Raw genomic sequence first — 6,395 nt, 5'->3', positions numbered from 1 at the left:
TTTTTTTTTTTTTTTTTTTTTTTTTTTTTTTTTTTTTTTTTTTTAACCAAATTTCTCGGAATTTTAATTCTCTGTGGTAAGAATTTCATGAGAAGATGACTAACAAGAGGTAACGAATTTTATAAAAAAAAAAATTTAGATTATTGGAAAAAAATAATATTAAAATATTGAGAAAGTGTAAATTACCTTATTTATAGAGTTTAAAAGAATCACTGCTGACCAAATTAGATCTTCCATAGTACCCTTATGCACATAATTCGGTCTCTTGAAATCTAACGGTTGGATCTCCCTCTAAATTGGCTATGATCTAGAACGTTCACAGGTCATCTCATACAACGAGATTCAACAAATCTTTGATCGGCACAGAATTTTCTAGCAAAAAAATCCAAAAGGATCAACTGTGATATCATGATGGTTCTAGATGTTTCAAAAACGGTGGATTCTTTCTCCTAAATTATGAACAATGTCCCTTCATTAGGAGCAAGAAGCAAGCAACAAAGAGCCTTCAATCACGAGTTATAAACTTTTCATTTTTTGGGTTTTGAGCTCTCATGTTCCTACCAAATTCGAGAGCTAAAGCCCACAATTTCTGTTCAAACTGGTTACTATACCTTCTAAACAAGATTAACCACAATTTTGGTGAAGGAAAGAAGGGGCAAAAATGCCCAAAACCTATTTTCCAAATTTGGTCCACTATTGAAGGAATCGACAGGAGCTTAAAAAATTCAATTCGATTCTAAAACTAATTCTTCGTGTGAGACATATTCCGATCGGTTTCTGCACCTCCAAGAAACATTTCCATAGAAGACCTTGAAGGGTAATAACTCCCTTATAAGTTTTGGGGTAAAACTCAAACTCTTATTTCTAGTCCATTTTATTTAAAATTGAGGTTTTGTTAGACTTATGGAACTAAATAAACTGCTCTATTGACGAAGGAATTGAGGGATAATTCATTCGAGATCAAGCTTTCCAGGAGGATCAAACTCTAAGTTTTGGGTTTAGTTGCAGACCGAAGGTTGGAAGACAATAGTGGCCAAACTTACATAAAGTCGTCCTCCCAAATTAATTCCTTTAGTTTGAGAGGAGTATAAGGAAGAATTTTTGTAAAAAAAATCGTGGCTTTAACATGCAACAATAATCCTACCCAATATCATGTCCCTCTAGGTATGCTTCGGCGAAAAATTAAGTATTCCACCGACTTTGGAAGCTGATAATTTAGGATAAGTCCACGAAAATGGAAGCTAATCTAAAGTCACTACCGTATATATAACGTAACTTGTTATGTGGAAATAATCAATCCGTATATATAACGTAACTTGTTATGTGGAAATAATCAATTAAAACAACATTATGAACTTACATGTTTAAGAAAAAGTCTTTAAAACAATACAAAAGAAATATTAAATAAACCAAGGTAAATATTAAATATAACCGCGTCCTATGCGTCCTATAATAACCTAAAGTTTAAGAAATTTAAATACAATCTACCCTATGATGTGGTCGTCAACCGTGCACCCTGTGCACCTTTTTAGGTCTTTACTTGTGATGTGGTCGTCAACCGTGCACCCTGTGCACCTTTTTAGGTCTTTACTTGTGATAGGTCTTTACTTGTGACGTGGTCGTCAACCGTGCACCCTGTGCACCTTTTTAGGTCTTTACTTGTGATAGGTCTTTACTTGTGACGTGGTCGTCAACCGTGCACCCTGTGCACCTTTTTAAGTCTTTACTTGTGATAGGTCTTTACTTGTGACGTGGTCGTCAACCGTGCACCCTGTGCACCTTTTTAGGTCTTTACTTGTGATAGGTCTTTACTTGTGACGTGGTCGTCAACCGTGCACCCTGTGCACCTTTTTAGGTCTTTACTTGTGATAGGTCTTTACTTGTGACGTGGTCGTCACCTTTTTAGGTCTTTACTTGTGATAGGTCTTTACTTGTGACGTGGTCGTCACCTTTTTAGGTCTTTACTTGTGATAGGTCTTTACTTGTGACATGGTCGTCAACCGTGCACCCTGTGCACCTTTTTAGGTCTTTACTTGTGATAGGTCTTTACTTGTGACGTGGTCGTCAACCGTGCACCCTGTGCACCTTTTTAGGTCTTTACTTGTGATAGGTCTTTACTTGTGACGTGGTCGTCAACCGTGCACCCTGTGCACCTTTTTAGGTCTTTACTTGTGATAGGTCTTTACTTGTGATGTGGTCGTCAACCGTGCACCCTGTGCACCTTTTTAGGTCTTTACTTGTGATGTGGTCGTCAACCGTGCACCCTGTGCACCTTTTTAGGTCTTTACTTGTGATGTGGTCGTCAACCGTGCACCCTTTACCTAAAATGGGTGGGTAGAAGAAGTAACACTTCTGAGTATTTTAAGTGACCCCATTATTGGGGTTCTCTTCCTATTTTTTAAGTGACCCCATTATTGGGGTTCTCTTCCTATTTTCCTTCATATCATATGATTTTATATCATAACTTTCAAAATCATGTCTTGGGATTGTGCATCATATCAGAGCCAGGTTTCGATCCTGGGACCTGTGGGTTATGGGCCCACCACGCTTCCGCTGCGCCACTCTGATATACAAAAAATTTGGACCATTTCTTGATTTGTGTGTGTCATCCTTTTGCAGGGGTCATGCTAATCTTCTCTGTATCGTTCCAATTATTACCCATTTTAACCTCTATCTGATTGTTTTTCTCCGATTTTGATGTTGACCTTATTATGATTTGAATTAGGTTATACTAGAGAAATTTTAGAAAATTTGAAGCTGGTAACACAAGAAAAAGCTTGCTCAGCAAGGCATGCGTCATCCATATAAATAGTGATTCTGACTTTTATCAAGTAATGCCTGCGTAAGGACATAATAGCATGCGAGCATATCTTGGATGAAACTACTATATATATATATATGTTAAGGAAAATTAATAAAATACTCTATGATGAGAGTGTATGATGCATACCGATTTTTATTTTTTCCGTTGTGCTAGAATGGAGGATAAGATATTATGATATGTGGTCTGGATGACTAATGGGTGTTATTTACCCCATTGAGTTTGCATAAATGTTTAGATTATGATTTTCTTGCTCGTTGATAGGAACATCTCCCTAATAAGCATGCATGAATGAGTAGATTATGTTTTTCGTGTTTGAGGTGATTGATAGAAATATCTCCCTAACAAATTATGCATGAGTGAGCCAGACTAAGATTAGGTCCCTTGAGCTAGAGCGGTTTACATGTAGACCTAGGCCAGTACATTTCTAATAGATCGAACACCCTAGGATTATGAGTAGCGATCATATGTCTAGACTTAAGTGTACCCAGAGATTGGGTTAGCCCCCAAGGAGCTAACCCCAAGCATCATAAAAAATGCGAGATGAGGACTAAATCACCTAGATGACCCTAAGGACCTAATAAGCCTCCATGACATCTAAGAATGATTAAGAAAGCATAACAAGCTTAACAATAGTATGGACAATCATCATCATATAGCATGCTCAATATGAAAAATATCATCATATTAAGTAAATGTCATAAAATATCATACTCATCAATAATAAGCCATCAAGGGTATCATATTCATCAATAATAAGCCATCAAACGCATCAAACGTAATATGTACGTCATGTATCGGAACATAAATCACGTACATACATGCATCACAACTCAAGCATCATACTCATACATCATCATAAACATCATACATCATCATACTCATACATCATCATGCTCGTAAATAAAACTATAAAGCAAACAATTGTAGTATTTCCTATAGTAAGGTCACTTACTTGGTTGGCCTTAGCTGAAGTACTCCCTAACTAACTAAATGTAAGCTCCCGTTCCTTGAGAGCTATTTCCAACGTTGCCGGAGTTTTGTTTCCTATCTCACCATTCGCTACCTTTCATTAGTGTTTCACAATTAAATTAATAATAATTTAATAAACGTGAAATATGGCTCTAAATTGACCTCAATTACCTTAATCGGGGCCAAAAACGGGTCCAGGAGGGTTAAAATGGTGGAAACTGTGCTGAAAACTAGTGAGCCGAGCCAAAACAGTCGTAAAGCTGCCGAAGCGTTGTTGTAAGCCGTTTTCACTGAGTCGAGCTGAAGTACTTCCTAATTAGCTAAACGTAAGCTCCCATTCCTCGAGAGCTGCTTCCAACGTTGCTGGGGTTTTGTTTCCTCACACCATTTGCCATCTCTCACAATTAAATTAATAATAATCGAGGCCGAAAACAGGTCCGAGAGGGTCGAAATGGTGGAAACTGGGCTAAAGCCTAGTCGAGCTGAAGGGCTGCTCACGCTGTTGGACATAGTTGCTGGGGTTTTGTTTCCTCACACCATTTTCCATCTCTCACAATTAAATGAATAATAATCGAGGCCGAAAACAAGTTCGAGAGGATCGAAATGGTGGAAACTGGGCTAAAGCCTAGTCGAGCTGAAGGGCTACTCGTGCTGTTGGACGTAGTTGCTGGGGTTTTGTTTCCTCACACCATTTGCCATCTCTCACAATTAAATTAATAATAATCGAGGTCGAAAACAGGTCCGAGAGGGTCGAAATGGTGGAAACTAGGCTAAAGCCTAGTCGAGCTGAAGGGCTGCTCACGCTGTTGGACGTAGTTGTTGGGATTTTGTTTCCTCACACCATTTTCCATCTCTCACAATTAAATTAATAATAATCGAGGCCGAAAACAAGTCCGAGAGGATCGAAATGGTGGAAATCGAGCTGAAGGGCTGCTCGCGCTATTGGACGATACGTGACAACAAACAAAGTGAGCCACACATAAATAAGGGTACGTTGTGTTTATTTCAATTTTCCACGTATGTACATAAGACATGCATGTGTGGACATCAACAATGTAAGTAACACATAAATAAGGGTATTACGATTGATATCAGAGTCAGGTTTCGATCACATAGGTTGGCCAACCACGCTTCCACTGCACCACTCTGATTTATAAAAAAAATTTGGACCATTTCTTGATTGGTGTTTGTCATCCTTCTGTAGGGGCCATGCTAATCACCTCTGTATCGTTCCAATTTTTACATGTTTTGGCCTCTATTCGACTGTTCTTCTCCGATTTCGATGTTAATCTCATTATGTTTTGAATTAGGTTATACTAGAGAAATTTTTAAAAATTTGAAGCTCCTAGCACAAGGAAAAGCTAGCTCGGCAAGGCATGCGTCATCCATATAAATAATCGTTCTTACTTTTCTCAAGTAATGCTTGCCCAAGGACATACTAGCATGCGAGCATATCTTGCATTAGGTGGTAGATTATGCATGTTTAGGACTCTAGAAGGGCTTTTTGGATTAAAATGTTATATATGTTATGGAAAATTAACGAAATACCCCTAGGATGAGAATTTATGATGCATACCAATTTTTATGTTTTCCGTTGTGCTAGAATTTAGGATAAGATTCTATGATATGTGGTATGGGTGACTAATGGGTGTTATTTCTCCATTGAGTTTGTTTGATATGAATATTTGCCTAATAAGCATGCATGAATGAGTAGATTATGTTTTTTGTGGTTTAGGTGATTGATAGAAATATCTCCCTAAGAAAGTATGCATGAGTGAACCAAGCTAAGATTAGGGCACTAGGGCTAGAGCGGTTTACATGTTGACCTAGGCCAATACATTTCTAATAGATCGAGCACTATAAGATTATGAGTAGCAATCATATGTCTGGACTTGAGTGCACCCAGAGATTGGATGAGCCCCGAGGAGCTAACCCTAAGCATCCTGTAAATGCGAGATGAGAACTAAATCACCTAGATGCCCCCAAGGACCTAATAAACCTCCACGAGATCTAAGAATGATTAAGAAAGCTTAACAAGCTTAACAATAATATGAACAATATCATCAGAATCCCGAAGTCACTTGAGCTATTATTGAGTGTAGGGTCAAGTCAAGGCCGACGATGCAATCATGTAAACTGATCTTGAAGAAGGACTTGAGATTACATGAGTAGTTAGCTCGAGATGAGAACTTCTATTGAGTGTACAAACGGGTAAGGAAGAAGTTACGATTTCGTAAACTAGCATTGTAAAAGATTTGGGGTTACACTGGTAGATGACTTAGGGTGAGTGCTCCAATTAAGTGTAGGATGGGATAAAGACTAAAACCGCAATTCTATAAACCGATCATGAAACGAACTTGGGACTACACAGGTCGTAGACTCATGATGAGTGCCCCTAGTTAATGTGAATACGGCGTCAGGCCTCCTGAATAGGGTCGCACCGTCGTAAATCTATACTTGAGGGTGGCACGTGGAACCCTCAAAGTGTGTTGTATGCTGTATGTCACGAGCATAAGATTCTTCTCTAGTATCTGTGTTGTATGGATGTGTAGAGCAAGATACTATACACGCTTTTTTTTTTTTTTTTTTTTTTTTTTTTTTT

At 38.2% G+C, this 6,395-nt stretch overlaps 3 non-coding genes across 3 annotated transcripts; all 3 read right to left on the bottom strand.

Moving 5' to 3' along the window:
* Window positions 1-2,496: 2,496 nt before the first annotated feature.
* On the bottom strand, window positions 2,497-2,568 carry TRNAM-CAU. Its single transcript has one exon. It is a non-coding gene; the product is annotated as a tRNA-Met (tRNA).
* A 5-nt stretch (window positions 2,569-2,573) lies between these two features.
* On the bottom strand, window positions 2,574-2,678 carry LOC111439048. Its single transcript, XR_002709735.1, has one exon. It is a non-coding gene; the product is annotated as a U6 spliceosomal RNA (small nuclear RNA).
* Window positions 2,679-4,951: 2,273 nt separating this feature from the next.
* On the bottom strand, window positions 4,952-5,057 carry LOC111439051. The gene has a single exon (XR_002709738.1). It is a non-coding gene; the product is annotated as a U6 spliceosomal RNA (small nuclear RNA).
* Window positions 5,058-6,395: the final 1,338 nt, after the last annotated feature.

The sequence above is a fragment of the Cucurbita moschata genome, unplaced genomic scaffold (genome assembly GCF_002738365.1).
Source record: "Cucurbita moschata cultivar Rifu unplaced genomic scaffold, Cmos_1.0 Cmo_Scf00085, whole genome shotgun sequence".
In the NCBI taxonomy this organism is placed as follows: domain Eukaryota; kingdom Viridiplantae; phylum Streptophyta; class Magnoliopsida; order Cucurbitales; family Cucurbitaceae; genus Cucurbita; species Cucurbita moschata.
This window is presented reverse-complemented; position numbering and strand designations above follow the sequence as displayed.